Source organism: Silene latifolia, unplaced genomic scaffold (assembly GCF_048544455.1).
Source record: "Silene latifolia isolate original U9 population unplaced genomic scaffold, ASM4854445v1 scaffold_73, whole genome shotgun sequence".
In the NCBI taxonomy this organism is placed as follows: domain Eukaryota; kingdom Viridiplantae; phylum Streptophyta; class Magnoliopsida; order Caryophyllales; family Caryophyllaceae; genus Silene; species Silene latifolia.
Window position 1 is genome coordinate 2,109,544 of NW_027413640.1, and position 11,307 is coordinate 2,120,850.

The following is an 11,307-nucleotide window of genomic DNA, read 5'->3' on the forward strand; positions in this document are numbered from 1 at the left end:
TACGCCCACGTTATTTACGGGTCATACAGAGTGTCTGAGTCGTATTTCATGCTCACCCATCAAGGTTCGATTTCAAAAATTTCAAAATTTCAAAATTTCAAAAACTTTTTGCGAATTGTGGATAGATGATCCAAGTAGTAGAATCTTTTTAGGCCGATAGCCCAATTATTCAAAATTTTCAACATGTTCAAATTTCGGGTCGATGACCCAGTCTTTCAAACTCAAATTTCGGGTTGATGACCCAACATTCCAAGTGACGTCAAATTTAAAATTCGGGTCGATGACCCAATTACTCAAAATTTTCAAATTCAATTTTCGGATCGATGACCCAATCTTTCAAATGATCTAATTTTAGGATCGATGATCCAAATGTGCTTATGTGATGATTATTGCTAGTACGTTTTTGTGTTTCAAATGTAGCAGGATATGCTTCAACTGGGGGCTCTAAAGTCTTCGACTTTAGAGCCATTGAATCAGGGGCTCGAAGCGGTTGGCTTCAGAGACCATTATCAAGATGAAATGGATGACATCCACCAAGAATTCAATTCAATACAAGAGTATGAAATGGAAGAATTCCGTAGCTGAAAGCAAATGATGAAAGCGACGACAACCTCCTCGGAAAATCCCGTCCCATTCGGACAAGCGCCAGCAGATGATAAATTTTGGGCAAATGTCAACAGATGATGAATTTTGGACAAATGCCAGCAGATGATAAACTTTGGGCATGTGTCGTGATTCTTTGCCGAACTACGACGCGGATTTGATTCCGTCAGAAACGGATACGTAGGCGCCTAAGGATAAGGCTCAATCCACCATATATGCAATTTTATGGGTCGACGACCAACGATGATAATTTGACACAACAGAAGCAAGAGTCAATCCCCAACGAAGTTTCAGGTATGATCTCTTCTTATGGCTGGCGAGCTTATATACGCAAGTCTAATGGACTATAAATGACCCGCAGAATCCTCAGGTCGAGAGGGACCTGGGGTATACTTTGACTTTCGCCTTGTCCAAGCCTCAGTCAAAGTGGGGGCTCTGTAGATACACGTATCCGTCGATATTGGAATTTATAGAGAACCCGACAAACACCCGATGATGATAGGACACATGTATTCTTTAGTTGTCATTGTCATTATTTGGAGCTCGTTTTACGATGTAGAATGGGCGTCGTCAATGAAGTATTTTATTAATTTAAATGATATTTAAATTAATGTTTTTTTAAGATAAATTCATTTTATTGCTTTATTTTGAATTTATTTTCTCAAATTTATTTTATTGAAAATAAAATAAATATTTGATTTGAAAAATCATTTTATGAGTATATTTGATTTGAAAAGTCATTTAGTTTAATGTGTTAATTGTTTTGGAAAATCGATTTAAAAATCGAAAAGGACTCGTTTTAAACACGTGTTTTAGAGCTCGATTATAGCTCGGTTTTTGAGCCCGTTTTCTTTACGAGTTGGCACGAATATCGAGTACACTAACCAACCTAAGCCTCTACCCATCCAACCCCAGTTCGAACCCCATAACCACGGCCCAAATCATGCCCCAAACACCCCCCAAACAGCCCGCATACACAAAGCAGCCCCCCTGTTTCGCAGCTCAAACCCGAGTCCAAAACCCGCTCCAAACACCACCAAAACCCGTGGCCATTAACCCTAACCCATACCCTAATGTCCTACCCATATTACCTTAGCTTAACCACCAAGAAAACCCCTCACAAAGCCTCTCAAACCCTCACCAAAGCTGCTGGACAGCAGCTATGCCTGAACAGCCCGTCCGCCTCTCTCCCCCCTTTTACCCTATTTTAACTCCTTATAAATACCACCCCTTCACCATACATTGAGGGCTCTAAGTTCTCCATACATCCTACCTTCACTCACAAGCTTTAAACCTCAGAAACAAACCCTAATTGCCTCTCAAAAACCCTCCACAAAACCGACATCCAAACTGAAACAGTTTGTGTGTCCTCTCTTAAAAAACAGTTCGTTCCTCCTTCAAACCTCCATCAAAGCTCGAGTTTCTTGTTCCTAATTAACCATATAACATCCATCTACACATTAGACAAAGATTTACGAGCCAAATTGCCCTTGAGAGTACACGAATTCCCTCGAAAAACAGTGTTATACACTCTGTTTTCGCGACTTTTTCCTGTCTGTCCAGTTCTGTTTGTGCTCGTTTTTCGTGCCCAATAACTCAAAACGAGCAGGGGTTGCTTTAATATCTCTGTTCTCCTCTCTTTCTAGTTTTCAAAACATCTTTTAAATCGAATTTTCATCGTAAAACGAGAGAGAAATCGCTGTTTGAAAGTTGCTGTCCAGATTCGATAAAAACGTGTTGTTTGCTTTGTTTCTTCGTCGACGACGGCCTCTCGAGATAAAATCTACCATCGATTACGACCCAAGACGGTGTCAACGATACAGGTAGGTTGAGGGTGCATCAAATCCTCCTCTTTCTTCCCTTTTATTTCGTTTTTTATGTTTGTTTTTTGTAGTTCGTTTTTGTTTGTTTATCGTTTTTGTTTATCGTTTAAATTAACTACGAAACTAGTTTAGTCCGAGTATGAGTTAAAGTACCACCATGAACACCCGCGTTGACTTGAGATGGGAAAGAAACCGCTACATCAGTCGGTCGTACACCCCCGTCTCATTTACATATCCTCGTGTTCAAGGTAGGACATAAATAAAACGAACTTCTAACTTCGCTCCTCGTTTTTGACCCTTTGTTTGTTTCGGCCAATTCGACACACCCTAGGATCATTCACATGTTAGTTTGACCTCTGATTGTTAACATATGACTTATTTAGGCGACATTCGATCATTTAAATAACCTAATTAGACATGTTAGGGTGCTTCGACATAGCTTTTAAAATCAATCGACAATTCTGTAACTTAATGAACGCATCTCTCTCTTTCACCTAATTTCTCGCTAGTATAAGAGTGCGTGATTAGCACCTTCTTATTAACACTCGATGAGTTAACTTAATTAGCAAACTTGACCTAATTTGACCCCTTTTAGGCCATGTAGAATACACCTTTGCGCGACATCCTTCCAATCGATTAACGTTGTTTCTAATTCGTTTTCTAACTTGTTTTCTATCCCGTTTCGCAATCATCTATCTAACCTAATGAAACTGACCTAGGACCTAGGTTTGGACGTGGCTTTAGGCCGTGAGATTTGGCCGTGGCCTTTGGCCTTTCTTGTTTCGTTTGTTTTTGCATCGTTCGTTCTACATTTGTTTTGTCGCTTGTAATTTATCGTTTGTTATCGAGTTGTAATTTTCAAGTTAGTTTTCTTTTATCGAGTCAAAACCTCTTCTAAAAAACCTTAGTCTTGTTTGGTTAGATGGTTGTGCCCCAATGCATGTAAGAGCGTAGTAAATCGCATGTTGTTTAAAGCAACATGGCCCGGTTTATGCTAATGCATGCTTTGGTGCGTAGCCCTATGTCTAATTCGATGAGATTAAGTGAAAGCACACATCACGAGGAGTGACCCAAGGCCGTGAGTCATGTAAGCCGTGGGCCACCCTCTTGTCTTGTGATTTCCTAGGCCGATTGGCCGTGTAATGTGTCGTGTACGGTTCTGTATGTAGCAATTGTATTTAGATCGAGTTGTATCTTTAATTTGTTTTTGTGTCGGCATGAAATGCCTGGTTTGTAATAGGTAGATCCCAACGGCTCCCCCATTCCCCCTAAGCCTTGTTTGCTTTCGTTTATATGTTGCTTAGATCAATCAACCCACATGCTAAATTACAACTTTGACAAAGTTAGTTTAGTTGCATCTAAATCGACATAGAAACTAAACATGTTAGGGTTAAAACGATGTTTGCATTTCATATATCGTAGTAGCTATGACCTTGTTTGAACTCCGACACTTGACTTAGTAGAGGCCGTTATTGACGGGCGGGGTTAGGTGTCCTTATGGGCTTCCTAACACGTACCCTCACCCCTTACTCAAGATCTATGGTTTGTGGATCCGTCTAAATACCATTGGATTACGAGAGTCATTCAAATCGAGTGATATAGGGTACAAGTCTTTATCTTTAATCACTCGTAGTCGATTGGCTTTATGCTTTTTGATGAAAGGTGTAAAGTTGACTTGAACGGTTCCAAGTTCCCAAAAAACTTGGTGGCGACTCTAATTTGTCTTAATTCGATTCGAAAGAACCTCGAGTCGATTATGCCTAGTGTGGATCCCGCGGACGCATTTCCCGAGGGCCTTGTCCACAGGAGTGCATAGCTTGAGTCGGATAGCGGTCCTTTGCCAGGTTTCCTCATGTAGGTATGTCGTCATCATCATCCGTATCTTTGTCTTTGCAGTTAGGGTTAGCTTGGTAGTGATAGATGTTTATGTTGTGTATATAGGTGTTGCTTGATTGCTGGGTATTGCATGTATGGGCATGGAATCGTTGTAGTCGCGTAAAGGTAGGTTCGCCTACTCAGTTTCTGTGGATGGTCTAGCGTGTCGGTTGTTGTGTCGTGGTTGTTGTGTTGTTGTTGTTGTGTCTGTGTGGCAGAGTATATGCGATAGTCGGTTGGTGTACACAGTTTGTTGGTTGTTGTTGTATTGCAGCTGTCTGTGATTGATTGTCTCTGGTTCTCGAGGTGCGTCCTCGGCTGAGTGGAGTCACTTGCGGAAGTGGCTTCACGCCCTAGTTTCGCCCTCCGTGGAACCCGCCACGGGAGGGGATGTGCACATTAATGGGACAGAATTATCGCTCGGTATGATGAGCGGGGCTTAAGTGGGAACGGCTGCGGTCCCCCACTGGCAGGGCTGGTCCATTGGACAGTCGGTAACGGAGATTGATTGGAGTGGGTGTGATTGTGTGTCACTGGTTGTGTTTTGTTTTGCGTTGACGATTGTTATTGGTTTGTGTTGTATTTTACCTCAGTTGCTGACCTTGTATGGTTGTCTTGTTTGTTTATGTGTCTGCCGTGATCCCTTATGGTGAGCAGTCAGTCTTAGCAGGTGTTGATGTGGTTGATAGCGGGAGTCCTAGCGGGGATGAGTCGTCATGAGTTCTGATAGAGATAGTGCGTAGCTGACGAGTTGTATCTTTATTTTGCTAGTTGGTTGTAACACTTGTAAATTTAACTATAACTGTTCTTTTATCGACTTTTGATGATTACTTACCTCGGGCAACCGAGATGGTGACACCCTTATATGCTAAGGAAGGTCTAGTTAAGGCTCCTCGGTATATGGGGGTGTTACATATATATATATATATATAGAAATAGGATCCTGTGCGAACCTAAAGTTCGGTGCGAACTGTGCGAACTAAAAATCCCAACCCCTTACTCAATCAGATTTAGACACTCCCGTCATTTTCCTTTCTCCCACTAAAACTCACTCTCACTCTCTCTCATAACTAACGACGACGGCGACGGATCTTCGTCTTCTCTGCGACGGTGACGGCTCTACGTCTGCTCTGCGACGGTGACGGCATATCTTTCTTCGATCCTTACTGTATGTTTCCCCCTTTTGCAACCCTAATTTCTCCCGATTTTCATTGTTCAACTGCAGTTGTGATTATTTTTCCCTTTTTCATTATTATAATAATGTTAAATTTTCATTTTCACAAGCTATTAGTTGGTACAACTGTTCAATCCTTTATTCTTTGTGCATTTGTTGATACAATTTTAGTTCCGATTATTTTTCAAATCGATTATGCGGAACCTAGGTAGTGAAAGCCTGAGTTTATCTTGTCAAGCTACATAGAATCCTTTATGTTGTCGTATACACTCATTCGTTATGCTAGATACACCCTATTAACTTGTATATTTCCTCGATTTCATCTCATTCTCTGTATTTTTGTCTTGGGGTACGTAGATACAGTTTGAAATGCTTTTAGAAACACACCTTCAGCTGGCTATATACACTTTACTTTGTCATTGTTAGACATTGTTTACAATGTTGATTTTTGCCTTACTTTTCTTTTTTCATTTGTTTTTTGTATTCCTGTCTGTTGTGAGAAAATATTGGCCACCATGGACAATGTAATTTACCTTTGACTCAATGAACCAAAACCAAAAGCGTCGTCTATATACAAACCCCGCAAATTATTTGCTCACCCTAGATACAATCCTTCACATAGGTATATACACTCAATTCTCAAGCTAGATACACCCCTGTTAACTTTTGTTTGGGTTGCTAGATACAGTTTGAAATGCTTCTAGAAACACACATTTAGGTGGCTATATACACTTTTTAGTCCATTTTTATATTCGTCGCTTACACACATTTTTGTAATTTTTTGTGTCACTAATAGTTCTATTTTCAGTTGTTTCATATCCAAGTATGGCAACTTGGTGCAATGGTTGTGTTGTCAATCTTCTTGATGAGGATCAACAGTCGTTTCGTGCCCTTTATGTCAGTGAGAAACAATCAGCTATGGGTTTCTGTTTTTCTCCGTTAAAGGACGTTATAGTGACTGGCCGTCACTATCAAGCATATGATTCTGTGTTTAATAATCAAGATCTTATGCATAAAATCTTCTCTAAAATTGATCTTCATGAAGATAAAGCACATATGGCGCTCGTATGTCAAAATTGGGCTCAACTGTTTCTGATACACCCAAGTGCACCTGGTGTTAGCATGGCTTATTGGCTTACTGTAGACATAAATGATGTGAATGGTGTTCGCATTATTCGTAGGGGTCCTAGAATAGTCTTCCAAACATGCAAATTTTTCTTAACGGAGGATATGATTGCCAAATTCTTAGTGCATTTTCAAAGAAGCAAAAAATCCATCTCGTAGTACTCATCTTATCTTGTTCTTGATGATGTTGCATGCGCCAAAGTGAATGAGTCGTTGCATGCTTTAGCTGCTTCTAGTGAGGAACGAGATAGAGCCATTGGCATTGCTGCGGACTTACTAGTCACTCGTGACAACATATCCTTTCTTGATTTACCTTTGATGTTGTATATATAGCTCATGTGTTCCCACTTTTTTAATTAAGGTTTTGCATGTTTAGGTTTTAATGTGGCCCTTTAGGTAGCTGTCTACTTGTTTATTAATTATAATCTGATGTACTGTCAACCTTCTTAGTTTAACATTTTGGATAATATTAAATTTAATGTAATCCCTGTACTTTATTTTCAATATGGAATGGTTCACTTTTTCTATGAACTTGTTATGTATTTCCAAATGCAATGTTCTTTACTTATGTGTTTCATTGACTTTTACATCTGTTATACTTCCTTCTGTTGTTACAATTTTATTTTGTTACATTTTTTAGGATACCCTGCCCCCTACTTTTCTTTTTGTATTCTGCCGCTCTTAACTAGATACATTTTGTTGATGTTGCTATACACACACCTTCACCTAGCTAGATACACTTTCTCCCCTCTCTATTACTAACGAGTTCCGCTTTAGTTAATAACTAGGTACACATCTTTAATCACCGCATACACTGCTTTTTTTAGATCCGGATACACACCCATAAGATAAAGTTGGTTAGATAACCTTTCTCTATTGATTTGTTTTAAGATACATACACTTTGTGAAGTCACTAGTTACACATCTTCGGGCTGCTACATACACTGTTTTGCCAGCTAGATAGACTTACCTTAGTTCTGAGATACATGACTTTTGGCAGTTACATACACTTTTCTAAACTGCTAGACACACATATTTAATTAGCTACATACACTGTTTGAATGTGCTAGCTACACAACCACAAGATAACGCAATATAATCTGGAGATAGAAGATAAACTTGGCTAGATAGCCTTTACTCTCGTTTATTTTTTTCAAGATATATATACTTGTTTTTGAGTGCTAGTTACACGACTTTGGGCATTTACATACACTTTTTTTTGATCTTATAGATATAGACCTTCAAGACAAAGTTGGCTAGATATCCTTTACCCTGTTGATCTGTTTTAAGATACATACACTTTGTCGAGTCACTAGTTACACATCTTGACTGCTACATACACTGTTCTTAGTTCTCGAGATACACGACTTTTGGCGATTACATACACTTATCTAAACTGCTAGACACACATATTTGATCAGCTACATACATTGTCTTAATGTGCTAGATATACAACTACAAGATAAAGCAATATAATATGGAGATAGAAGATAAACTTGGCTATTTATCTTTTACCTTGTTTTATCTGTTTGGAGGTATATACATTGTTTTGAGCTGCTAGTTACACATCTTAGGGAAGCTACATATAAGGTAAAGAAAGTAGTTGTCGGGTTCACGACTTTGGGCATTCCCATACACTTTCCTACAACACTAATCTCTTGTTTTACATATAAAGAAATGATGGATTTAACGATCAGCAATCATGGTGCGAGTACAAGCAAAGAACAAGCTATTACTGAGGCAAAACTATGTAAGAGAACCACTAAAAGGAAGAGAAATGATGATGATGGTGGCGGACATTGTTTTCTACGTACTCGTATGTCTCCTAAAATGCTGATGTCATTTATCAACAGTGGTTTAAGTGAGAAACAAGTATCTGATATTAAAGACATGGGATTTGGTGGCCTTCTCACTCTCAAGACAGATATGGTGCCGGGTGCTCTTGGTCATTGGCTTGTTACCCGTTTTAATTCTCGTCTTGCTCTTATATGAAAGGTCGGTTTCATATAATACAGATGAAGATATTCATTTGACGACCGGTATTCCAATCAGTGGAAATGAAGTCCAAATAGCTTCCTTAAATGATAAAGATAAGGATTTTCTTGAGTTGAAGAGTAGTTGGATGAAACAATTTGATAAAGAACCGGGCACAGTGGAGACTAAGGACATCCTTAGTCTGCTTATCACGCAAAAGGAGGGCGGGGAGCAGTTTAAAAGGAACTTCATTGTATTTGTTGTTTCTACTTTTCTTATGGGTGTAAAGGGGACCCTTGCAAGTCTTCGAGTCCTGAAATGTCTTAAGGATGTTTCATCTGTTCAAACGTTAAACTGGAGTAGGTTTACCAGAAAAAAGTTTATTGAAAGTGTTGACTCGTGGAGAAGTTCGAAGAATGATTGGTTTGGAGGTCCCATCATGGTTTTTGTCTTTTGTTATTTAGATAGGGTGTCCTACAAGTTTTTCTCAGTTCCTCGTGTCTTCCCCACGCTAGCAAATTGGATAAAAGTTAAAATTTCAGAGAGGCTTAAGATTGAGATGCAAGATGGGTTTGGAAATGAGCCGTTCTTCCTCGGATTGTCAAGGGTGTAGTTAAGGAGATAAGTTTCATTGTTCCATCAGCAAAGGTGCACGAGTATTCTAATCGCAAAAACAGAGTCTGGTGATGAACTCAAGGCTTCCTCAAAGGCTGGTCGACCGATACTAAGCGGATAAATGCTATCAAGGTTACGCGGAATCCGCAACTATTCTTGCAGATTCTTATGCAATGTTCACAAATTCTTTGGAAGCAACCAAAGTTGTTCACCCTGACTCTAAACTTTTACAACATCTAGCTTTAATGGATGAAGCTCTTGGTGCATGCTTTGTCCTTCATCACAACCAACGAGATGACACCAAAAAAGATAAAGAAAAGGAAGCGCTTTTCTAATGAAGATGAACATGACAATCAAATCTAATCCATGGTCTAAGCTAAATGGCAAGTCATTTGAATCAAGATGAGTTGTGGGCAAATTGTTGTAAAATTAGAAACTGCCTTGGGAAAAAGGCCGGTTAATGTTCAAAGTAATGTTAACAAGAAAGGGAAATCTACTATCGGTTTACGCTACATCAAGAGGAGTTGTGTGAACCGTTGAATATTGATAAAACAAATAAAGCTTCAACTTTGTTCCGTCGATCACCAAGGTTTACACACCAGTCCCCTTCATGTAAACTTCAAAGTTCGAAACCACATCAAGTTGTTGAGAAAAAGTTACACGAGGATGGTTTACACATTGCAGACGAACATATGGAGAGTAATGTTCAAGAAATCAAAATCGCTTAACCTTTTCGATTCCAAGACTCCAGCTCCAGACTTGCCAAAGTCAACTTCTCCTATCCTTTTGGACTCTCAAATCACAAAAGGACTTGTTTGAACCGCTGAATTTTGAGAAAAGAGCAGAAGCTTCAACCTCAATCCGTCGATCACCAAGGTTTACACACCACTCCCCATCAGCTTTTACACCACCTTCATTCAAACTACTAAGCTCAATCGAAGAAGATGTTAAAAATATGTGTGATGGTTTACACGTTGGAGATGAAAACGTTGTAAAGAAAGCAAAATCTGCTAACCTTGTGGATTCCATCATGGTGCGTCCGAAGAAAGCGAACTGCTCCATCCGAAAAATTGTCTAAGTCAACTTCTCCTATCCTTGTGGAATCCGAGTCACAAAAGGAGGAGTCTGAACCGTTGAATGTTGAGAAAACAAAGACAAGCGGGAACCTCATTTCGTCGATCGCCAAGGCTTATACACGACTCGCCACCGGTGTTTACTCCTCTGTGTGTCCATCACCTGATCCCTTGACCCCAACTGAATTCCCACTAGTTATTAGCTCAGAATCACAAGAAGATGTTTTGCAAAAGATCGTTGATGATGCTTTAAATATAAATGTAAATGTGGAGCCACTTGAAGTTGTACCACTTTTTTCTTTGCCCCCAGATGAACCAACAAGGGCTAAGAGGGTTAGAGTTCGAGACAGAGCTTTTCGATCTCCTTTTCTTCAAAGAAGTATCAGACTTGACGGCAAGGTGAATAAAAATGAGAGAGAAGCACTGGACTATGTATTTTCAGAATTTTCTGATGACAGGTTTGTACGCTACTTCAAATTTCTTGCTAGATACATTCCAAACAATTCTTCATTTCATATTTATAGTTAGGTAGATACAGTCATTACTTTTCTTAATTTATTTTCTCATTTCATTTTGATTGAACAATTATGTATGCAGTGAGATCCTGTTCAAAATTGGTACAGACATTTCAGTTACTCGAGCAAATTTGAAGATGCTAGTATCAGGTGATATAGTGCCTAAACTAGTGATACATGCCTGGTGTTGCGTTTTGAATAAATGTGAAACAATTAGAGCACATACTTCACCTTCTAGGTTGTATCTCCCACTGTCTAGTGAAGTAAGTTCTCAAATTGATGACAATTTTACGGGGGCATCTTTGGTAAGTATTTACATTTGCTAACCTTCTTGTATGGTTTTCTGATATAGACATTTTTTAATGAGGCCAGAGATGGTAAATTTTTTACTATAGACATCTTTGGTAAGTATTTACAAAGAAGTTGGAAATCTTGCATTTGATGAGGCCAGAGATGGTAAATTTTGCACCAAGTATTGAGCCTACGGTATCCACATTTCAGCCTACTTGTTTTGTTGATGCTATCATACG